The sequence below is a fragment of the Cygnus olor genome, chromosome 16, assembly GCF_009769625.2.
Source record: "Cygnus olor isolate bCygOlo1 chromosome 16, bCygOlo1.pri.v2, whole genome shotgun sequence".
NCBI lineage: Eukaryota > Metazoa > Chordata > Aves > Anseriformes > Anatidae > Cygnus > Cygnus olor.
Window position 1 is genome coordinate 178,582 of NC_049184.1, and position 14,208 is coordinate 192,789.

Genomic DNA, 14,208 nt, shown 5'->3' on the forward strand with positions numbered 1-14,208 from the left:
TTTTCCTTTAAGGAGCACTTTCAGTGCTGTTACGTAGGCCAAAAATATGAGATGTCATGCATGTATTAAATGCAAAGTCAGGCACTTTTGAGGCTGATTCTGTTGGAAGATGCAAGATAATTACATGTTCAAAATCCTTTCAAAGGAGCTTGGCACCAGGCAGCTGTCATGGTGGGTAGGGAAGCAGGCCAGACAGCGCCCGTCCCCCTGAGTGCCGGTAACAGGCGCTGACAAGCTGTGACACAGCACGAGGACGGCACCGGCAGATGCTCTTGCAGAGGAGCTCCAGGGGTCTCGGCTGACACCCGGGCAGGGGCTCAGCCTTGCGGTGCTGCCTGCAGAGCCATGCTAGGGCACCACAGCAGGGCCAGGCATGGATGCTTTGATGACAAACCATGCCCTGGCCCTCTGGATTTCCTTTTTTTCTTTTTTAATGCTTGTCAGATAATGGCTGCAACTGTTAGCTGAACATTGGTTTCAATGTTAGGAATGGCGGGTACTTTTGGATGGAGATTATTTGCATATAATAACACAAAGATTCATCCATAGAACAGCTCTCCTGGAGCACAGTGACATCTTCTGCCGTGCAGAGAGCCAGGACAAAGCCCACTCCCCATTTGTAATCCCCTGGAAGCCACTAAATAGCACTTGAACGGTGCATAAGCGGGGTGAGGGCTGTGTGCCAGACCTCTCCTTGCAGAGGAGGATGTTATCCCAGATGCATTATTCAACAAAAGGTGTCAGTCCAGCTTTTTGCACTAGCTGAAAGAAAAATCATAGCCATTTGAAGCAAGCTTTTTGGAAACTAAAATTATCTTCACATTGCAGTTCTTCTCCAGTAATGACAGCAGTAAATTTTCTAAAATTCTGAGTCAGATGTCAAGAAATAGAGTAAAAATGTAATTGGCTCAAATATCATAAAATTTAAAAAAGGATCAAAGTGCCAAGATGTTTTTCTTCTTTCTCCTGTTTCTAACTAAGCCTTTAAGACTGTGGTGCCATGGTTTTGGGGGTGTGGGGGGTGGGGACTTGCAAGGAGCTATAGAAATTTCCTGTCTCTTTTTGTTTTTTAAGGCCAGTGCTTACCTGCTTTGGTCTCTACAGTCATCTCTCACCAGCAAAGCACTTGCTTACATTTCCATGCTGTCAGGCCAGGGGCTCACATGTGAACCCCTTCATTCTCCATTTCCTAAGGTATTTTTGCCAATGACCAAGTGTAGCATCTGTAAGAGACAGGAGCCCTTAGTATTATAACTAACAGCTGAATGTAAAATGAAGAGAAAAAACCCTGTCCGTTCCCTCTCTTTCACTGACACCTGCATTGGCCAAAGAAGCACCTGCAATTTGTACAGGGCAGGAGTTTCTCTTACCAGCTTGTCTGTTTGCAGCAAGACACAGGGGCTGTGGATGTGGACTTCTCTCCAGACCGAGCCAACAGACCCACTACAATAGTGCCCTGGACAAGGAACTGTGCCCGTGGGCTGGCCCCACTGGCCTTTGCTATCTAGACCCCTGTAACTACTGCCCTGGCAGCCCCCTCTGCAAGCACAGCTGTGAAAGGTAGCTGCAGCCCTGAGCAATGAGCATCGCTTGGTGCCCACAGTCATCCATTCTTTCTGGAGACCTTCCCCAGGCTTTTGCCCACTCTGGGAAGCAGCCTCTTGTCCAAAGGCTTGCTGTGTGCCAGGACAGTGGGCATCGCTGGGTTTGCGGTGGGGATGCAGATGTGGCAGAGAGGTGCTGCCTTTCCCAGCCTCCTCCTGCACCCCCCTGCCCATAACAAGGGCCACTTCATCTGCTCTCCTCTCCTGCAGTAGATCTGGCTCCTCACGTTCATCATCCCTGTCTACTTGCTTCTCTGTGTTGCTCCCACCTTGCAGAGCACTTGTGCAAACTGGCCAATGTGGAAGCTGCCTTGGACTGACTCCTCACTCCTGCTCCTGCCAGCTAAAATAGACAAGACAGAACACATTTCCTTTGGGCATCTTTCCTGGCACAGTGAGGGAGCTGGTGGATGTTATTGTGAGCCCACTCTCCATCATCTTTGAGAGGTCATGAAGGACAGAAGAGGTGCCTGAGGACTGAAAGAAAGCCCATGTCACCCCAGACTTCAAAACAGCAAGAAGAGGACTCAGGAAACTACAGGCCAGTCAGCCTCACCTCCATCCCTGGAAAGGTGATGGAATCACTCAAACTGAAGGTCACGAAGCACATGGAGGAGAAGAAGGTGATCAGGAGTAGTCAGCATGGGTACACCAAGGGGAAATCATGCTTGACCAAGCTGATAGCCTTCTGTGATGGAATGACTAGCTGGGTGGATGAGTGGGGAGCAGTAGGTTGTCTACCTTAGCAAGGCTTTCGACACCGTCTCCCATAACATCCTCATAGGCAAGATCAGGAAGTGTGGGATGGATGAGTGGACAGTGAGGTGGATTGAGAACTGGCTAGATGTCAAAGCTCAGAGGGTTGTGGTCAGCAGCGCGGAGTCTAGTTGGAGGCCTGTAGCTAGTGGTGTCCCCCAGGGGTCAGTACTGGGTCCGGTGTTGCTCAACATATTCGTCAACAACCCGGACAGTGGAACAGAGTGCACCCTCAGCAGGTTTGTGGATGACACAAAGCTGGGAGGAGTGGCTGATACCCCAGGGGGCTGTGCTGCCATTCAGAGGGACCTCGACAGGCTGGAGGGTTGGGCCGAGAGGAACATCATGAAGTTCAACAAGGGCAAGTGCAGGGTCCTGCACGTGGGGGGGAATAACCCCAAGCAGCAGTACAGGCTGGGGGCTGACCTGCTGGAAAGCAACTCTGCAGAGAGGGACCTGGGAGTCCTGGTGGGCAGCAGGCTGACCATGAGCCAGCAACGTGCCCTTATGGCCATAAATGCCAGTGTATGCTGGGGTGCATTAGAAGAGTGTTACCAGCAGGTCAAGGGAGGTGATCCTGCCCCTCTACTCAGCCCTGGTGAGGCCACACCTGGAGCATTGTTTCCAGATCTGGGCTCCCCAGTACAGGAGGGACATGGAGCTCCTGGAGCGAGTCCAGAGGAGGGCTGTGAAGATGATCAGGGGATTGCAGCAGCTGTCGTATGAGGAGAGGTTGAGAGAGCTGGGCCTGTTTAGCCTGGAAAAGAGAAGACTGAGGGGAGACCTCACTAATGGATATAAATATCTGAGGGGAGGGTGTTGAGAGAATGGAGCTCACTTCTTTTCAGTTGTGCCCAGTGACAGGACGAGAGGCAACGGACACAAACTGAAGCACAGGAGGTTCCGGCTCAATATGAGGGGGCACTTCTTTACTGGGAGGGTGACAGAGCACTGGGACAGGTTGCCCAGAGAGGTTGTGGAGTCTCCTTCTCTGGAGATATTCAAACACTGCCTGGATGCCATCCTGTGCAACATGCTCTAGATGATCCTGCCTGGCAGGCGGGTTGGACCAGATGATCTTCAGAGGTCCCTTCCAACCTCATTCTGTGCTTCTGTGTTCTTGCAAACACACAGAGGAAAGTTTGTCTTTGCTCAGCACACAATTTCCATCTTAACCTTTCTTAGGCCAGTACTGTAAATAATGTAGGTCAATAACCTTTCTTAGGCCAATTGTCTTCCAAAATACCACTCTGCTTTGCAACCTAATCCAACCTTTACCAAAATCAGTGGGAATCTCATCAGAGCCTACACACTTTGGACTGATGTCTTTCCCTGTGTTTTCCTGGTTTCTAGCACAACAGAGGGAGTGAAAGGAAGAGAGGATCCACACTGCTGCCTCATCTGGCATCACACACACTTTAACAAGATGCTGAGCACTTTTGTTCCCAGGCATAGCAGTTGCACAGGTCATGCTGTAGGACGCTGCTCTCAGCCAAAGTGTAGCTGTTTGTTAGCACATAGTATAAAACGGATTTCTGAACCTGATCCAGGAAAAACAGGGCTGGCAGGGGACTCAAAGCGTTGAATCCTTGCCTTTTTATGAAAATGGGAAAAGCACAAGTACCGTTTTGTCATGCTTATTTGTGAGTGGGAGGTAGAGCGGCTGTGCAACTACGGGTCTCCTGCATGGCAGAAGCTGTTCCCACATTGGTGCGTGTCCATATGATTATGTCAGGGAAGTGCAGCAACACCTACCACACATCCAAGAGCAGATCTGCTGAACACTTGTAAGCAGTCCAGTGCAGGCACAGGGAGAGAGGAAATCCTCCGGGGCTCCACCTGCTGCTCGTCACTGGCAGGCAGCCGCCTGGCCACGGGCTGCCAGCAGCCTCGGACGCTGACCTCTGCCTGCGTGCGTCCAGGGGGTCCCTGTGGTTCTGTGTCCAGATGTCAAAGGAAAAAAAAAAAATTTCTGCCTCAATCAGCGTCTTTTTGGAGTTCAAGAAAGATAACGCCCATTTCTTTATTTGTATGAAGATGAAGCAAAAATCATAATGTCAGTGTCCTTTTTAGTAGCTGGTCTGCCAAACTTACCATTGAATCTCATGTATGGCAGTCTCTGAGTCTGCTTATCTCTGGCTGTACTAGCAATGCATTTGATCAGCTCCAGCAGCTGTGGATGAAACCACATCTGGCTCCATTTGCAAATGATATGTCATGTTGAAGTGTTTTATGTAATTTCTTTTTTTTTTTCCTTTTTTTTTTCTGTTAAAAATGAAAGAGAAGATAACGTGATTAGAAATGTCAGGCTTTGTGTGGTGTGGGTGGGATGCCTGTAATTTCTCAGCCAGAGTAAAACTGTGTTATTGAGAAGCTCTATAAAGGCAGACAAGCTGAAAACATGTTTTTTTTTAAACAACACACAAGAGGTTTACAATCTGTCATATGCGTCTAATTGGCTTTTATTATATGTGCATGCTGATAGCCTCCAAATATATGCCCCATCATTCATCCTCTGCTGCTGTGCCTCACACATTGCCTCCTGCGGCTGTGCTGTCATGCTGCTGGCCGGGCAGCCCACAGACTTTGCCACGCCTCTGCTCCCATCTGCCTCCCCATCCCTTCTGAGTGCATCCCCTTTTAAAAGGAGACCTTTTTCCCTGGTGATTATTGTTCATTTTATTTCAATAATAAGACTGAAAAGCCCTTCACATGCTAGATGCTGTGCAGAGAGAGAAATGTTTGTTTCTGAAAGAATATGAGTATTAGAAAAAATTAACAAATAGTCAGAGAAGGCATGTGAAGTCTTCAGCTGCTGATTGCTGGGTATGCCACCTCAGCCAAAGGCCGGATCACTGACAGGTGCCTTTCACTGCAGATTGTCCTACACTTATCCCAGTGAGCATGGGTGTGGCTCTGAGACAGCACCACCCTCCCTGCGGCTGTACCATCCTTTGCTTACTCACATTCACATGCCACATCTGCAAAAAGCAAGGTACAGACCCCCTCCCACCTAACCTCTTCCTCAGGGGCCAGGAGACAAGCTAATAGCCTGAGATAACTCAGCTCACACAAGAACTGGATGAACAATTTACTCCAGGGTATTTTTCTGGAAGCCATTTTACTGCAATCAGACTTTCTGTATGAACTGTCGATGTTTAGTGACTTATGTTTTTTTAAAAAGTTCTTTAAAATCCTTCCTTTAAAGCACATTCTGAAAGTATATTTTTTATTGTAAATTTATAATATAAAACATTTTAAATTATCAGAATGAAATGTAATACTTTGTTGAAATGTAACACTTCCAAAATGATTTTTGGCATGAATGTATGAACATGACAATTTTTTACATGCCTGCTTCAGAAGGAATTTCAAAATGTCAGAACTTCCTGAATAATAGTGATCCTGCTGCCCTCTCTCCTCTGACTTTGAGTGGGAAAATTCTGAGCTGCTTCATGCAGAGCGTGGTTTACGTTCTCCAGGTGTTGAAAGCAGCTGCCAGGCTTCAAAGGCTGATTATGGGCTCCCTGTGCACAGGTTGTATGCCAGTGTGTTCAGTCTTTGGAGATGACATAAGATTGTTGCTGCTGTTGACAAATCTTTTCCTTTGGGTATTTCAACAACAGTCAACAAGTTTCTTCGCAATTGCTCTCTGCAGCTCACAGTCCTGGTAAGCAGATATACATACATAAAGTGCTCTCTCCAATATTGGTCATTTCCAAAGGTGGCAAAAAGGGGGCAGAGCTGGTGAGAGCTGAAGTTGCACACCCTGGAAGCCAGGGTCGGTCTGCTGCTCCTGGGGAGAAGCAGCCAAGCAGCCCGGCAGAGGTTGGGACTCTGTCCCACAGACATTGCTGCCTCCCTCCTGCTGAGGAAGTGTGATCCTGGTCTGCTAGTCCTTCCTGTGTCTGTCTGGTGCTCCTTGGGCCCTTTGAATTTGTGTTTCTATCTCTCATATGTAGTGACGTTACCATATCAAAGGGAGCCCAAGCTCCCCTGACACTCATGGTGTTGCCAGGGACTTTGCATGAGAGACGTGGGTAATTACTTCTCTTCCTCTCTTGCTAGACATGAGAATTTATTAGCTGCTTTATTTTAATTAGCTACTTTCTATCTTCCAGGACATCATCTCCTTCAGTAATGCATATGAACTTGGATATGAGGAACAGTGTTTTGGTATTACAATCCCTGCTCACCTGGACGAGAGCCCAGGACAAAGAAAGAAGAGGAAGGGGATCTGCGCTGCTCTTTGGAGACAGACCACCATCCACCTACCAACCTGAAGAGGCATTTAAAACTCTAGGATCATCTCATCTATAGCAAGCGTGGAAAACCAAAACAAAAGCATAACAAAACAAAATAAAATAGCCATCCCTTTGACAAGCAGATGTGACAGGTTCACTTTGCACAGTATTTTGTATTACACCTTTACCCAGCACACATGCAATATAAAGATTGATTCAGGTTCTTAAATCAGAGTTATTCACCCTGCTTTACAGGTGAAATTAATCTTTTCCTTCCTGGGCGGAGACAAAACCTCCATCCTCAAAGCCATTGCTGCTGGGCATTCAGTGTCCTTGGCAGGCCAATCAGCTGTGAATAACTATCACATCCAACATAACCTCCTTTCTGCAAGCAAAAAGAATTGACAGACTTTCTTGTTTTCGGGCAAGCTGATCGTAAGCATGCATTCCCAGCCACATCCGTGCAAGCTGGCACTGCCACAGAGGCATAGTAGCCTACAGCAAAATCAAACTCCACTGCAGATTATGCAAGCCATCTACAACTGATTTTTCAGGCTGCTTCTCCCACTGAGACTTGCTTTTAATATTACAGTCTATTGATTTCCTTCTTGCCTGCACTATCTTCTCAGCCCTCAGCATTTAGCGTGGCCAGCAGCTGCTGGGGATGGGCTCTGAACCTTTGCCTCACCCGGCAGCAGCCTCTGCTTTGCTTTGTTCGGGTACAATTCCACCTCCCTGCTGGTCTGCATGTGTCAGGTTTTTCTGACATCAAATAAGAGGTGTAAAGGGAGATTGCCACCATGCTGCTGCTGCCTCCATGCCATCCACACTGAGACCAGGTGCTCTAGCTTCAATGACTGATGTCTGGGTGGGAGCAGGTCACCTGTGGCACAGGGACATGCAGGGCATGTTGTTTTTGTCTTGTAGGATTCCCTGCAGTGTTCCCTGTGGTCAGGACATAAAACAAGTAAAAGCAGCAGCAGAAGAGGAGTTAGCCCCTGGCTCCTCGGGGAAGCAGGGATTAATATTTCCATTCTCTAAATGGGAAAACTGAGGCATGGAAAGTGATGCAACATCAAGCAGAAAGGGGACTGAGGTAGAGCTGACTGAACAGCAGAGAAAAACTACATATGGATTTTTCCCGTAGAGCATCCCTGTTTCCCCTGGTTTTGCTTATCCTTCATGCTCCCCATTGGGAACTCCGCATCCAGCTCGACACACTCTGTCTTACTCCACGGTGGGTCATGGATGTGCCATTGTTTTCCTTCCAAGTGCCCTGCTTACTTTGCTGCTGTCTGGGTTTCTGGGTGGTGACTGCGTCCTGCAACTGGTGCCTTGCAGAGATGGGACATCTTGTTCTTTGGACATGCTCAAAGCAGCCGTGTCCTCTGCGTGGGCAGCCCATGTACCCTGCCACTGTCCTTGGCTTTGGGAAAGCAAGTTAGAAAAAAATGGTTACATAAAATGTCACACATGGAGCTGCACAAAGGCAGCACTGCCTTCTGCTCCCTGTCCCACCCGGCAGTGCCTGTCTCTCCATCCGTTTGTCCCTTGCCCTTCTGGCTGCCATACAGAATGGCAGTGGGGAAGGACACGGCACTGTAGCTACATATGAGAGCAGGGCTGGGCTGATGGGGGTTGCCAGGCTGAAATAAAAAGAAAGAAGAAAGAGAAAAGTAGTATTTGTGGCCTGGAGTTAAAGAAGCAGCAGAAGCCCAGCACGGTCAGGCCAGGGCTGCCACTGAATGCTGCTCCACACGGTCTTCTGGCTTTTTCTCCCATGAAGGGTGTGTGCCTCTGCCTTCCCACCCACTCTCTTGCAATTCCCCAGACCTTCTCTGCAGCCCTGTGGATATCAGGGGTCCTAACCATACTAAAGGCACTGCTCTTCTACTGCTAAGGCTCTCTGCATAGAGTGTTTGGAGACTTTTTTCCTTCAAAGTATTTAACTTTTTTTTTTTTTAAAAGAGAAAACTAAATATCATCATGGTTTAAATTTCCCTTTTTGGATTAGAAGACAGAAGTATTTCTGTCTATGAAGCAGAAGTAAATAAAAGCCTTTCTTGTGACCTGCAGCCATGGACAGCACTGAAGTGCAGCAGCTTTGTTGGGGAGCACAGGACTCAGATGCTGTACTGGTTTCAGTTAGGACAGAGTTAATTTTCCTCCTAGTAGCTGGCAGGGTGCTATGTTTTGGATTAGAACGAGAAGAGCGCTGATAACATGCTGATGTTTTAATTGTTGTAGAGCAGTGCTTACACCAAGCCAAGGACTTTTCAGCCTCTCTCTGTCCTGCTAGCGAGCAGGCTAGGGATGCAGCAGAAGCTGGGAGGGGACAGACCCAGGACAGCTGACCCAAACTGGCCAAAGGGGTATTCCATACCATCTGACGTCATGCTGAACAATATATAGGGGTGGCTAGCCGGGGTGGAGGGGTGGCCGGCTGCTCGGGGATAGGCTGGGCATCGGTCAACGGGTGGTGAGCAATTGCATTGTGCATCACTTATTTCGTACACATTATTACTATTAATACTATTATTATTATTATTATTATTGTTATTCTTTTCCCTGTCTTAATAAACTGTCTTTATCTCAACTCACAGGCTTCACTTTCCCGTTTCTCTCCCCCATCCCGGAGAGGGAGGGGGGAGGGTGAGCGAACGGCTGTGTGGTGTTTGACTGCCAGCCGGGCTAAACCACAACAGATGCTAAGCAGCATCGTACCTGGATGTGCAGGGAGGGGGCTGGTGAAAGCTACCTGTGCAAGCTTCCAATCTTGCAAAAAGATCCTGGGGATCGTTAATGTTCTTTCTTAGTCCAGTTTAGTTATTTTTAGTGTATGTAATTTTTGATGTTTTCTTAAAATGATTAAAATATCTGAATTCAATAAAAGTCATCATTAATGTGGCCATCTAAAGAGTTAATACTACCGCTGAAGGGGGGGGGGGGTCTCCCATTTGTGTCAGGCAGATCCTCACTGGCAAAAACTAGCTGAGAGGTTTAAGAAAGTCAGCCTCTGGCAGAAGGGAAATGGATGTAAGAAGTGTCTGCTCCTCCCCTGAGACCTGGGAGAACATCAGAAGTGCCCAAGAGCAAAATAGAGAAGGATGAGGCTGGAATTTTCTGTGGAGTTGTGGCAGCTTCTGGCAGCATGTGGGCTGACAGCAGACATGCCTGACTTGCTCCCATCTCACACCTCTGTCTAGGGCAGAGCAGCAGACACAACCAGGAGCTACAATCCCCCCATGATGGACTGTCCTGGCCACTGCCCCTGCAGGGAAAAGAGGCTGTCTGTCCCCACGAGCACAGCAGCCATGCCACGAGCAGCACCCCAGGTGCACCCACACAGCCACAGCGCAGGCCTAGGGCTGCTGCTGCTCCCCACTGGCAGTCCGAGTCAGAGGTTCTGCCTGTGTTTTTAGAAGTGACCTCCAAAGAGAGGCCATTTGCAACTGCTGGACCTGCAGATTGCAGAAGATGCACTAGGAATCAGCACACAATGTCAGAGAAGCAGGTTCAGAGAGCACGTTTTCAAAAGCACTCTGGTGCCTAAAGGAGTTGCTGGGGCTTTGGGGAGCTGAGGCCTTCCCAAGCATCTGCCTTCATCCAGGCCAATGGCCCAGCACCTCTCATGCACCTCACTGTGTCTTGAAGTATCCTGATGAAAATGTCCCTGTGGGAATCTCAGTTCAGGTAACTAGATCTAGGGGCATCTGCAGTCTCAGGCCTTACTAAAAACATGGGCCTGTGTTTTCTGGTGGTCCAGGTTCTGTCCCTGTAAAACAGGAAGAATGAACCTTACCTTCAGTTGGAGCTGAGAGCTCGAAATGAGCCTTGAGCTTCATTTGGTCAGTGAGAGCTGGGAAGTCCTTGGGAGCCTTTGCAAACGTCTACAGTGAAGCCAGGAAAGCCCGATCATGTGCAGTGCTCAGCCTGCTCTTAGTGGGCCAGCATTAGTTACATGAGTATGGTCTTAACTGGAAACCTTACACAGCTACTTAAGGCTACAGTGTACTGTGAATGGTGCATGGTTTTATATACTCAAAAAGGAAAGCCTGAACCTATTCTGTCACAGTGGTAGACAGAAAGCTAATTTTGCTCTGAGAAGGCTAATTTTGCTCTTCAGCACTGAGAGTGGGCAGAGAAAGCCCAAAGTAGGCTCAGGGGCTCTGAACATTTAGACTAACAGTTCCACAGGAATGTTTTGGGATTGTTCCACATCTAAGAGTAAGAATTGTTGGCCTTGCTTTGGTGTTGCCAAGACCCCCAACCTGGACATTGTCTTAATTCTGCTGTGGAGAAATGAAGGGGCACAGACATGGGCAGAGCCTACCTCCATCTCTGCCAGCCATCCTTCAGGACCTCCCGCTCTGCCCCTGCTCATCGTTCCCTTTACACCCCCTCCCTCCTGCCTGCCTTCGCACGGCTCGACCTGGCTCTTCCCTTCCAGCCTCCTGCTCTGGCCCCCGAGGGCTGGCAGAGCTCAGCACACCACTGCAGCAATGCTGCTCCGGTGCTTCCAAGCAGCAGTTGTATGAGGAAGACACAGAAAAGGAGCCTTTAGCCCCCTGTTCTGACAAATTTAAATTAAATAAAAAAGCCCCAGCAGCACTCTGTACATGAAGACATCATAGCTGCAGTCACTTGGCTGTCTGGTTTGCTGCTGTTCTGCTGAGATAGCCTCCCCAGATTGGCTTTAGAAGTCAAGGGTACAAGCACAGAACTCAGAAGCAGCCGCAGGGCTGGTTTGAGGAGGAGAATTACCTGGGACACCCCTCCCACACACACTGTGTGCTCCTGGGGGGCTTCATGTGTCCGTGGAGCTCATGCAGGCAAAGGTCCCACTGCCTTCCCCCAGCCTGGAGGGTGTGGGCAGCCCATGGCGGAGCACCCTAACATGAAACCCTCCAGGAGACCCAGACACCAGCACTGCCCAAGCCTGGCTCTGGCATATCCCTCCTGGCCATGGCTGGAGGAGGAGGGTAGCAGACCATGCCTCACCTGTCCCTGCCACGGGGGAGGCCATGGGTGGCTGTGGTCTGGCTGGCTGTGTGATCCCATGCAGGTCACTGCCACCCTGCAGCACTCATGGGCCCTCCTGGGTCAAAAGTTCAACTTTCACCCAAAAGCAAAATGTTCCTCCCCTTCACCACGGCATAAGCAGGCTAGAAATCTGATGAGAGCCCAGCAAGCCAAGGGCAGTGTCACTGGGAAAACAGCCTCCTTAGGTAGAAGAACAAAACATTAATGTTTTCAGAGCCCAAACAGCATGTTCTGTGTTCAGGGTTGCATTTCTTCCTTCTTCACATCTGCACCTCCAGGACAGCCTGGCTGCCTTGTGCACATCCCGAGCCAGAGGACCGGCAGTGCCCGCTGAGCCCCGTGGCTCTGGCACTGCCTGCCCTGCAGGAGCCTGGCTGAGTCGTGCTGCGAGTGGGGTGCCCGGGCAGGGATCACGCTGGGCCTTTTTCTTTGCTCTGTGAAAGCCTGGTGTGCTTTGAAGAACTGTATAAATGTCATCCCACTGGCAGCACTCCCGGGTAAGACAGGGTAATGGGTGTCAGGGCCCAGAGGCATTGCTGATGGAAAGCCATTCTTCATGCAAAAAAAGGGTCCCGGAGCAGCTTCCTTTCTGACCCTCCTTCAGCTCTTGTTTTCAGAGGGTGCTGCAGAGAGCTGTCCAGGCTTTCAGAAAACATCTTGGCTGGAGGTCAGCTCAAGGCCAGGCTTAGCAAGGATGCTGGAAGTGCCTTGGCAGTTCTCTTATGTGGCTGGTGCCAATCCCTCCAGAGTGAGAGAGAAGGAAAATGAAGCAAACCTCACATCCTAATGACTAGGATTTGCTTATCATTTACCTGGGTTTCCCACTGATTTTTTTCCCCATCACTCATCAGGACGGACAGTGCTAGCACAGTGCCCAAGCAGATAGAGCCGCACTTGTTTGTGCTGCCTGCTTTGCTGCAGAGTGACTGTGGCTGACGGTCAGCCGGACACCCTGTGCCAGGGAGCTGTGTCAGAAAGGAAGAAACAATCAAGCTGGGAAAACCCAATGTGAGGCTCAAGGCATCTCCTACCTCCTGTCTCACCTGAACTTCTGCCTCAGTTTCCTGTCTGCCTTCAGTCGCCTCTCTGCCGAGGAAATGTGTGTAACCTCCAGCTTGTCTGAAGGCCCTGTGAAGCACTGTCTCATCTGCTCATCCCAGACCTAGTCTGCTGTGACTGCAGCCTTTGGTGTCAGAATAATTCTGGCTTCTGATTTTAGCTCATCAGTGGCTGTAGAAACACAGCCGTGGTCTCTGCAGCTCTGTGTATGGCATGGAGTTCACACCAGCTGCTTTTCAGCAACTGGTCAGATGCATCCTCCTCTGGCTCTGGTGGTCTGCCCAGTGCCTTTATCCTGACATGTCCATCATAGGTGGTGGCTCGGGAGCAGAGAGAATCCCTCCTCCCCATTTCCCCCTCCTGCTGTGGGAGCAGAAAGCAAGGAGCCACCACCGAGTGTGGCAGAACTGATGTAGGATGGGGTGGGGAACTGGGGACCAAAGAACTCTGAAAGTGCTGCTGTGTGTGGCTGCCAGTGCTCCCCAGGTGTGACACTCAGGACCCAGCAGCTCATGGAGTCACCAGTCAGGCACTGGCCTGGGGGCCTCAGAGATGATGACGGGTGAGCCCAGAGCACGGGGCAACCCTGGCATCCTGCCCACACCCTGGCACTCATCACTGCCCTTGTGGGAATGAGGGAGGGTTGATAGATGCCATCCCCCCACCTTGTTTTTCCAAAGGTGCTTTTTCAATGCAAAATGCCAGCGAGTCTGTGCAGTGTGAGTAACTATCTGCCCATTATGGCATCTGTGGTGAAAATTGCCTGCCAGACACCCAGGCAGGGGGTACAGAAATGTACTGAAGAGCAGCCTGGGGACATGAAAATGGAGCGTTGTTTTAACCCCCTGCCTTTTGCAGAAGGCCCTTCAAATGAGAAATACACTTCTCTCTGCCAACATCCATCAATCTCAGCTGAATGCACAGACAAGTCCCCTTCTCCTGAGGAACGTGAGTGAGTGTTAGCACAGTGGCAAGGGCCAGGAGGAGGAAAGCCACCTGCAGGCAGCAGCACTGTGCACTGCTCCTCAGGCTCTTAGCACCACAAGGGCAGGATGGTGGCATGGGTTTTGCTGTAAGGAGGAGTTCCTCGATGTCCAAGTACAAATTCAGTTTCCCAAGAAACTGGATCTGGAGAGCCCAGAAGCTTGATGGCCATCATTAGGTGCTCCAGAGAAAATGTGGACACCCTAAATTAGCTATGGCGAAAATATGGATCCAGCCTCAGGTCTCATCTTGAGTTATGAGCATCATAGAAACCAATTGCTAGAGGACTTTCCTTGAACTGGTAGATGAGGGCTGGGGGAGCAAAGTCCCAACCACTGTAAGCGAAGAGCAGGTTCAATACCACCCAATGAAACCAAACGAGTACAAGTCTATGGGGCCCGATGCTATCCATCCCAGGGTCCTGAGGGAACTGGCTGATGGAGTTGCCAAGCTTCTCTCTATCACATTTGAAAAGTCCTGGCAGTCAGGTGAAATCCCTGGTGACTGGAAAAAGGGGA

The 14,208-nt window shown here is 49.6% G+C and overlaps 1 long non-coding RNA gene across 1 annotated transcript; it reads left to right on the top strand.

The window, feature by feature from the left end:
* The first annotated feature begins 5,782 nt into the window (after nucleotides 1-5,782).
* LOC121079244 lies at nucleotides 5,783-6,743 on the top strand. Its single transcript, XR_005824957.1, has 2 exons — nucleotides 5,783-6,030; nucleotides 6,482-6,743. It is a non-coding gene; the product is annotated as an uncharacterized LOC121079244 (long non-coding RNA).
* Nucleotides 6,744-14,208: the final 7,465 nt, after the last annotated feature.